The sequence below is a fragment of the Rattus norvegicus genome, chromosome 9 (assembly GCF_021556685.1).
Source record: "Rattus norvegicus strain SHRSP/BbbUtx chromosome 9, alternate assembly SHRSP_T2T, whole genome shotgun sequence".
Taxonomy (NCBI): domain Eukaryota; kingdom Metazoa; phylum Chordata; class Mammalia; order Rodentia; family Muridae; genus Rattus; species Rattus norvegicus.
In genome coordinates this window covers 4,138,495-4,148,721 of record NC_141542.1, presented here as the reverse complement: position 1 = coordinate 4,148,721, position 10,227 = coordinate 4,138,495, and the positions used below count along the sequence as shown (strand labels likewise).

Genomic DNA, 10,227 nt, shown 5'->3' with positions numbered 1-10,227 from the left:
ATCTTCCACCCTACCTGATGCAACTATGATTTGTTTTAGTGATTTTTTGTTTTGGACTGATGGCTGCTAATGGGATCATAATGTAAGACTTAAGTTGAATCTTTCAACCTTCTAGAAAATGTGTAGAATAATTTTATTCTAATACCCTCATCTTTGAGACACAGGACATCATATATGAAAGGCCAGAAAGATTCTGCCATAAATATAGGCATCCAAAAGGTTAATTCTTTACAACCAATAGGTCCAGGTAAGAACTAGGTAGATAAATATTAGCAAAATGATTGTACATTGTAAGGTTAGTTTATATAAGGAAGTAGCCATGTTCGAAAGTGTCATATAGTTGAGGGCCAGATAAAGTAGAAATTCAAAGAAAAAAGTGACAGAATGTATCATAGATAAAATATGCCCAATTCACATGAGAACAGCTTAGGAACAAGAGAATACACAAGAGTAGAGAAAGAGAGACAAAAATAGACAAAAGAAAGACAGAGAGAAGTAGAGTAAGAAAGAGAAGTTGTGGTGTGTGGCATGTGTTTACGGAAGTTTTCTGGACATGATTATACAGATTCAGGTTCTGAGAGAACAAACTATTCACTGGGGAAAATAGAAAAAGCTGGAGAATTAGAAGGATCCAGAAGATTGTAACACATTGTCCAAGTTAATGTGAGTCCAAGCAGAACAACTCATGAAGATGCCAACAGAAACCACATTGAATCAGTCAGCTTGGAAGGTTGGATTACATGGAGGCTAGAAGCTCCTAGTATTAGGTCTATAAATAGTAGAAGAGAGGGAAAAAATACTCTGGCCTCAGCCTAAAGGACTTATTTGCATAGCTTGGGTAAGACTTTTATCTCATCACTTTATCTAAGAAAAGAAAAGTGACATTCACTTAGAAAGACATACAGACAGACACACAGACAATAGACACACACATACACAGAAACACACAAACACACAAACATACAAACATAAAACCGTGTGGGGAGGGAGGGAAGAAGAGAGGGAGGGCAGAAGGGTGAGCGAATGCTTGCAGTCCAGCATTGAACTGAGAACAAGGTTCCAAAAAGAGCAGTTACAGAAAGAACTGAAGTAGTTGAAGGGGTTTGCCACCCCATAAGAAGAACAATATCAACCAACCAAACCCCTGCCCTCGATCTTCCATGGACTAAACAACCATCCCAAGAATACACAAGGATGAGTCTATGGCTCCATCTGCATATGAAGCAGAGGATATCTTTTTCAGGCACCAATGGGAGCAAATGGCCTTGGTCCTGTCAAGGCTTGATGCCCCAGTGTAGGGAACTGTCAGAATGGGCAGGTTGGAAGGAGTGAGTGGGTGACTGAAGAACTGCCCTCATAGAACAGGAGGCATGAGGGGAAATAATAGCTGGTCTCTAGAGGACAAATCAGGAAAAGGGATAATATTTAAAATGTGAATTAAAAACATCCCCTCCCCCAATGAAAGAAAAAGAAAGAGAAATGGAGAAAGAAAAAGAAAAACAAATGGGGGTACATAACTAAACAAATGCCGACTGGTGATGCAGCGGTGTTATTCCCATGATAGTCAAGCAGCTTCTGGGAAACCAAAGTCTTTGGGTCCCAGGGGGAGTATGGTTGCAAAACTGAAACAATGGAATTGACAGAAGGGCACCACCAGGAGTGGAGCCTGCAGCTTAATTTCACTCCGGCCCGGACACAGACAGGATTGACAGATTGATAGCTCTTTCTCGATTCCGTGGGTGGTGGTGCATGGCCTTTCTTAGTTGGTAGAGCGATATGTCTGGTTAATTCCGATAACGAACAAGACTCTGGCATGCTAACTATTTATGCGACCCCCGAGCAGTCGGCGTCCCCCAACTTCTTAGAGGGATAAGTGGTGTTCAGCCACCTGAGATTGAGCAATAACAGGTCTGTGATGCCCTTAGATGTCCTGGGCTGCACGTGCACCACACTGACTGGCTCAGCCTGTGCCTACCCTATGCCTGCAGGCGCGGGTAACCCATTGAACCTCATTCCTGACTGAGATCGGGGATTACAATTATTCCCCATGAAAGAGGAATTCCCAGTAAGTGCAGGTCATAAGCTTGCATTGATTAAGTCCCTGCCCATTGTACACACTGCCCTTCGCTACTACAGATTGGATGGTTTAGTGAGGCCTGATAGGCCCATGGCCCTGTCGGTGGGCTGAGAAGATGGTCAAACTTGATTATCTAGAGGAAGTAAAATTCATAACAAGGTTTCTGTAGGTGAACCAGAGGAAGGATCATTAATGGAGAAGGCCGAGGGGGTGTCTGGTCCTTTCTTGGGCCTGTGTGAGTCACTCCTCTCACCGGGACGCGTCCCGGGACGCCAACGTGGCACGTGCCACAGCCGGCCAGCCAAGTGAACATTTCGGGAAAGGAGGGGATTGTTACGGAGCGGTGCGGGGAGGGTGTCGGTTCTGGTCCGTCAAGGGACCTCCTCCGTTCTCTCTCTCTCCCTCCCTCCTCTGCCTCAGTCCTCACCTTCGTGCGCCCGCCTCTGCCTCCGCCGCCGCCGACAGCGCCTCCCTTGCCCGGGGCCGCTGTGTGCTGGGTTCGCGGCGTCCCATGTCTCCTGTGTCCTGCCTTTCCGTTCCTGACCCTGTCTTTTCTTTCTTTTCACTTGCATCCTTTAGTTTCCTGCTGGCCGGCCTGAGGTGGAACCACCTCGCCTTTGGCCCCTCTCTTCCGGTGCAGCAGGGGCGGGCGGGTGAGCTGGTGCCCTTGTTAGCACCCATACAAGTCCGCTCACACCCCAGATACCGATACAACTCTTAGAGGTGGGTCACTTGGCTCGTGCGTCAATGAAGAACGCAGCTAGCTGCGAGAATTAATGTGAATTGCAGGACACATTGATCATGGACACTTCGAACCCACTTGCGGCCCCCGGTTCCTCCCAGGACTACACCTGTCTGAGAGTCGCTTGAGGATCAATTTCCGCCCCCCTGAGGTTTTGCGCCGCTGCGGGGGGGGGGGGGGGCGGGGGATGGGCGCGTTGCGCGGCTGGGACTCTGCTCACAGGGCTCCCCTAGGCCCTCGGTCTCCCGAAGTTCAGACGTGGGCGGCGTCCGGCCGTCGTCCACACCCGGTGGGTCTGGGCGGGCCTCATCCTCCCCATCCACTGGCGCCACGTGCCGGCCACCCTCCTCGTGGCTCCTTCCTGCTTGCTCCGCTGCTCCCGCTCCCGTCCTAGCCCGCTCTCCCCACCATGTGGACACGTCGGCGTGGGCCGGTCGGGTGCCTGGGCGCGAGCGGGGCCGCGTCCCTGGGGTCGGTCATCGTGCCTCCTGTCTGGTGGGAGGCGGGCCCTGCCCACTGGGTCGGTGCATCCATCGCCGCCATGCACCTGCCAGTGCACACGGAGAAAGCGACCTGCAAGCGTCGGACGGGGTGGGGGCCATACCGCACCCGAGGGACCTGTCTCCGGTACCTCTCCTCCCCCCTCCCTCTGCCGGGGGCCGACTGCTTGGGTGCCAGCGGGCGGGACGCCGCGGCATCTGTGTGCTGACCAGACTTGATCCCGGGATGTGGGAGCTGGCCGGGGTAGAGAGGTCGCAGGCCCCGGCCTGGGACCCTGGCACCCAGTCGCTCCCCTCTCTGTCTGTCCGCCCACGGCAGCGCGCGTGCCCTCCTTTCCTCCTTCCCCTCTCGACCGTGACCTCAGATCAGACGTGACGACCCGCTGAATTTAAGCGTATTAGTCAGCGGAGGAAAAGAAACTAACCAGGATTCCCTCAGTAATGGCGAGTGAACAGGGAAGAGCCCATCTCCGAATCCCTGCCGCGTGCTGTGGCCGGGAAATGTGGCGTACGGAAGAACCAATCCCCAGCGCCGCTCGTGGGGAGCCCAAGTCCTTCGGATAGAGGCCCTGCCCGTGGATGGTGTGAGGCCGGTAGCGGACCCAGGCGTGCCGGGCCCGGGTCTTCCCAGAATTGGGTTGCTTGGGAATGCAGCCCAAAGCCCATGGTAAATTCCATTTAAGGCTAAATACCAGCACGAGACCGATAGCCAACAAGTACAGTAAGGAAAAGTTGAAAAGAACTTTGAAGAGAGAGTTCAAGAGGGCATGAAACCGTTAAGAGGTAAACGGCTGGGGTCAGCGCAGTCTGCCCGGAGGATTCAACCCGGCTGTGTGGGTTCCGCTGTGCCAGTGATCCCAGGGGATCTTTCCTTCTCCCCATTCCTCCCGACCCCTCCACTTGTCCTGCTGTTGCTGTCCCCGATCCTCCCAACGGGGGGGGGGGTGTTGGCGTGTGCTCCAGCGGCGGGCGCCGGGTGCGGTGGGGGCGCACGGGTGGAACCGGGGATAGGGTAGGTGGGGATCGCACCACCCTTAGGTGACTGGCCGCCGCTGGGCGCCCTTCTACCTTGGTGGTGGGCCAAAACATGCTATGGGACCTCTGGGAAGGCCCTGCAGGGAAGGTGACAGGGGAGGCGGTGTGGCATCACCCGTGGGCCCTGGACCACCCCGCCCCGAGTATTACAGCACATTCTCTCCATACAGAAGACACTGACAGACACACAGACAGACAGACAGACTAACAGACACACACTCACAGGCACTCACACACACAGAGACACACACACACACAAATACATATTTAAATATTTAAAATGATGTTTAAAAAATAGTCTTCCTGTTTAACAAAGGTTTAAAGGGAAGTTGGCTGACAGAACGTTTTTGTGGGTTTTTATTCTCTTTTTTACCAAATAGGAGGTAGATCTGTTGGCCCTTTTATTAAAAACCAAAGTATTAAGTGGCGAGCCGATGTTTCAACTTTTACCATTCTGTTACTTTCATGAAAACCAGGTAGTGTTGTTTCTTTGACTTTTCCTTTTTGAAACAAAATGAAAGGAGCTCTACCAGTTGGCCTAGTTTCCCTGTTATTTTTCCCTCTTCCACTGTATGCTCAATGAAATAAAGGAAATAAATGAAGTTTCTAGTTATTTATTTGTTTGGGAGACCTGAACTCTCTCTCAAGAGATATTTCCATCTTCCCCCCACCACCACCACCACACATACACGGGAGGCCTACTCCCTGTATGTGGGGGAAGGGGGAGGGGTGGACAGAAGCAAGCTAAGAGGGGGTGGGGTGGGGCTGGAGAATATGCATGTCCCTGAAGTTCCATCAGGGAAATACTGCTGCTGCCCTAGCATGCTTTGCTTCAGTGCTGAGCCAGTCTGTGCCTCTTTGGGGGGGGGGGGGGGGAGTTTTCTGCCTGAAATCAGTGAGTGATGATTTCAGTGTGAATGTCTGATCCCTCCCTGTCCTTTCAGTGCTCTGGCTCATTGGCAAATGACTGAAGAAAACCTTAGTTAGACTCACACCCAGCTGTATGGAAATGGTAATGGAATTGATAGCACACCCTCAGGGAAAGAGGAAGACTCCCTTTGCGCACTCTCAAATCCCAGACTTGCCCTGCCAGCTCTGGATTTCTAAATAAGGCTGAATCTGGACCATATTTACAAGATTTGGCGTTTCTGATTCATGTTTAATGTCTAGTTAAATAAAGCATGTGAAGGGCTGGAGAGATGGCTCCCAGGTTAAGAGCACTCACTGCTCTGCTCTTCCAGAGGTCCTGAGTTCCATGCCACAGAAACCATATAGTGGCTCACAACCCTCTGCAAAGGGATATCCCATGTACTATACTGCCGTGTGTATATGGAAAGGGCTTTAGTATACTCATATAAATGAAAATAAATAAATAAATCTTTAAAAGAATGAAACAAAATGAAGCTTGCAAAGAAACTGAGCATCTTAAAATGCCAGGCATGTCTATCCACTCCTTTTATTTTATTTCGTGTGTGTAAAACATAACAACAGAGGTGGTTCCCCTTTTATTAACCTCGATACCACAACTGGGACAGAAGTGCAAACTGTCATCTACCTCTCTGGGAGTGGAGTGGTTGGATACAGGGAGATGGAACGTTTGCAGTTAGTAAAGTTCTGCTGTCAGTTTTTTTTTTTTTCCTTTCCTTTTTGGATAGATATCGGGAGCTCTTTTTTTTTTTTTAAAGTACAAATTTTGTTTTCTGTGCAACATTCTGATCATAGTTTCCCATCGCAGAGCTCTTTCCAGATCCTTCCTCCCCATCCACCACCCCGTTCTACCCCAGGCCTGCCCTTATATGTGGTTGATGCATACCCAGGTGAATCTCCATTGGAGAAAGCACGATATTCCCATCTCCTATGACTGTCAATGGCAGATGACTTAAATGCCAGTGACTTCAGACTTGACTCCATTTTTTCCCTTGGAGAACTGGGTTTGTATCTGTTGAATGAAGGCAGGCCCTGGGTTTTGAAACAAACAAACAAACAAACATACCAAAAAATATTTAAAGCAGGCAACAACTGCCTGCAGACCAAGAGACTGTTGACTCCTCTTTGGAGCTAGTACGATGTGAAACTTGCTTAATAAAGTAGAATCCACACAGCACAAAGGGAACACTTTAACAAGTTATGAGGAAAAGAGAGAGAGAGGGAGAGAGAGAGAGAGAGAGAGAGAGAGAGAGAGAGAGAGAGAGAGAGAGAGAGACCTGTTTATCTCCCTCCTCTAGTTTTTCAGACTAGAGATTTCATCTTCCTCTGTCTCTGGTGCTGGTGGCTTTACTGCTGGTTTGGGGGGCTTGGGATAGGGATAGGAAGAAAAAAGTCTTGAGTGCTGATTTTAAACTCTCTCTCTCTCTCTCTCTCTCTCTCTCTCTCTCGTTCTCTCTCTCTCTCTCTCTCTCTCGAGTGTTCTCTCTCTCTAGAGCACTCTCTCTCTCTCCCTCTGCCCTTCTCCCTCTCCCTCTCTCTCTCTCTCTCTCTACACACATACACACAAACACACACACACACACACACACACACACACACACACACAAACACACACTTCCTAGGATGAAGGAAAAAAATGAAAAGGAAGGCACCCATGGTGATGCATGACTTTGATCTCACTTTGGTCTCAGCACTGGAGAGGAAGATATGAAGGCCTATCTAGATTCAATGTGAAGAAGGCCTATGTCAGATTAGTTAATGGCTAGGTAACTGTTACCTAGCTAGTCTGCCATTTTGTTGCAGTTACTAATATTTTAAGGACACTTTCTCATTGGTTGTTTCTGCTGTTACTGCCGGAATTCATTACATATTCTGTAAGGTTCTTCTGTGTGATAACACACTCAGAAACCGAACACTGTAGAAATCAGTCTAACTGCTTTCTTGTCTAGTTACCCACAATAATCTTGGACCTGAACCGAACACCCAGCAGCATTTCCCAAAACCATCCATGTGTAACCGTTTATAAGCTGGACCACCAACACTAGAGCGACAGTGCAGACAGAGACTATTTGGAACCGGACTTCCATTTTGAGTTTTTGTTTGTGTTCTTGTTTTTATTCTCCCATCCTGTCCTGTTCTGTCCTGTCCTGTTCTGTCTTGTCCGACCTCTCTGTCTGTCTGTCTGTCTCTCTGTCCTTCTGTCTGTAAATCCATACATATAGTTCTTTCCATGTCTTATATTTCAAAACAAATAATGCTTGTTGTGCTTCTCATTTCATTCAAGGGTACTACTCTCTAGATCAGAGGAGCCCCCTTACAATTCTCCACAGGTAGTGATGACTGGGGTGTTCAGTGCGACTAAGCAGGAATTGTATGGTTGCTGCCATTATGCTTGATCTTACCCAAGGTAGGGTTTCGGGGCATGGTTGCCAAGATGGCAAACAACAGAGAGTGATTGAAGAGATGGAGCAATAACCTACAATTCTCCCTCTCTGTCACTGTTTCTCTGTCACTCTCTGTCTCTCTTCCCTCCTTTCCTCCCTCCTCTCTCAGACCTGAATGAACATTGGAACTAAAGTAAATGTTCAGTGAAAAGAAGTCAGATGCGGAGCTGCATGTCTTTTATTGCATCACTTGAGTGGTGTAGGTGGGTAGAACCCTGTGAGCAGGCTGCAGACCTGATCCAGGTACTGATTTCCAGGGCTGATGTGCAAAGACCCCTGACTCAACTAAAGAAATGAAGAGGAAATTAAAGAAACAGATACAATTAACTTGGAATAAACCAAACAAACTAAGGAAAAGGAAAGGCAGTATTGGGGTGGCCTGGCTTACAGAGGAGGGGAAAACATTTATTTGCCAGTGCCTCCTCAGTTGAATACACACACACACACACACACACACACACACACACACACACAAACACACACACACACACACACACACACACACACACAGAGAGAGAGAGAGAGAGAGAGAGAGAGAGAGAGAGAGATCAATCTGTTAATCTGTTTGTCTCCCTCCCGTAGTTTTTCAGACAGGGTTTCTCTATGAATTCCTCTGTAGACTGATGGCTCAGAGGGCAAAGCTGCTGGCTGTTAAAGGTCTAGGGAAAACATGAAGGCCTAGATGCAATGTGTAGGCCTGAGGGAACTGTTAAGGCCTAGATGCCCTGTGAAGGAGGTCTACATCATGTATACATATATACACACATATTCATATATATATGAATATGTATGTGAATGTGTATACACTCAGGTATACTTTATTTTATTAGCTTATTTTGAATATAATTTCCATGCTAATCAAAAAGAGGAAATTTTCTTTGGCATCGGATTCTTCTTGAACAAAAAATGGATATAAGTAATCACATATTCAGATGTTGTGTCTAATATTGAGAAGATATTCCCAGATATGGTGTTAATCCATCATAGTCCATGTGTGAACACAAAACAGACCTAATTGTTGGGAGCAGCCTTGAGATGGCGAAAGCAGCCTTCAAGTTAAAAAGCAATTGTGTTCTAGCCTTATGCTAGAATAATAAGCAATAGTCTTCAGGTTCAAAAGCAATTATATTTTAGCCTTATGATAGAACAAAAAGCAATAGCCTTAGGTTAGATCAAAGCAGCACCTGCACCTCTACATAAATTCAATAGATAGCATAAATCTAGGTGTCAGATCACTGAGTACTGGTGGTCAGGCACTGATGGTCAGGTCACTAAGCAACCCACCCTGCTGTTCCTCCCCTTGGCCGATTTACCCAGCCAATATCCTGGTTATCAAGCCAGGCCCATTCTTTGGGGTCACCCAACCCCTCCCCACATCTTGCTTCTATCAGTATATCTTCAGCCTGAGAAAAATTAAAAATTGTCAGCTTGATCAGACTTCTTGACTTGCTGTCCGTTCTTTGCGTCTCTTGTCCCCCATTCTCTCCTAGGTGGACCCCAGACCCTGGTCGACTGCCCTGCAGGTCAGGGCACTTCATAAGAATTTTGGCAAGTGGATTTTAAAAACTTATATAGGGTTATTAAGAGCAGTGGTAACATTTTTTAACTTGATATTTTATATATTTACATTGCAAATGTTATTCCCTTGCCCAGTTACCCACTCTCCCACAACCCACCCCCTGCTTCCATGAAGATGCTTTTCCTCCCATCCACCCACTCGCACCTCAATAGCCTACCATTCCCCTGCACTGGAGAAAGGAACATTCACAGGGCCAAGGACTTCTCCTCCTATTGATGCCAGACAATGCCAACCCTCTGCTCCATATGCAATTGAAGCATTAGGCTTTTACATGAGTACTATTTGGTTAGTAGTTTAATCCCTGGGAGCACTGGTAAGTCTAGTTGGTTGATATTGTTGTTCTTCCTATGGGTTTGCAAACAGTTTCAGCTCTTCCTTCACTCCTTCATTAGAGTCCCCATGGAGTCCGATGGTTAGCTTCAAGCATGCTTATCTATATCAGTGAGGTTCTGGCAGAGTCTCTCAGGAGACATCCACATCAAGCTCCCATCAATAAGGACTTCTTGACATCAGCAATACTGACTAGGTTTGGTGGCTGCACATGTGATAGATCCCCAGATGGGGCAGCATCTAGATGGCCTTTCCTTAAGTCTCTGCTCCACTGTGTCCCTATGTTCCCCTCCCTCTGGAGTGATTTGTTCCCCCTTCTAGAAATGACTGAAGTGTACACATTTTGTTCTTCCTCCTTCTTGAGCATCCTATGGTCTATGAATTGTATCTTGGATATTCCAAGCTTTGGACTAGTATCTACTAACTGTGTTAATTCACTCAGGATGATATTTCCTAGTTTTATCCATTTGCCTAGGAATTTCATGAAGTCATTGTTTTTGAAAGCTGACTAGTACTGCATTGTGTAAATATGCCACATTTTCTGTATCCATTCCTCTGTTGAAGGGCATCTGGGTTCCAGCTTCTGGCTGGAG

At 47.6% G+C, this 10,227-nt stretch overlaps 1 non-coding gene and 1 pseudogene across 1 annotated transcript; both read left to right on the top strand.

Moving 5' to 3' along the window:
* Positions 1 to 1,384: 1,384 nt before the first annotated feature.
* LOC148003227 (18S ribosomal RNA) lies at positions 1,385 to 2,269 on the top strand (annotated as a pseudogene; the record flags this gene model as incomplete).
* Positions 2,270 to 2,789: 520 nt separating this feature from the next.
* On the top strand, positions 2,790 to 2,942 carry LOC148003226 (5.8S ribosomal RNA). Its single transcript, XR_015630034.1, has one exon. It is a non-coding gene; the product is annotated as a 5.8S ribosomal RNA (ribosomal RNA).
* Positions 2,943 to 10,227: the final 7,285 nt, after the last annotated feature.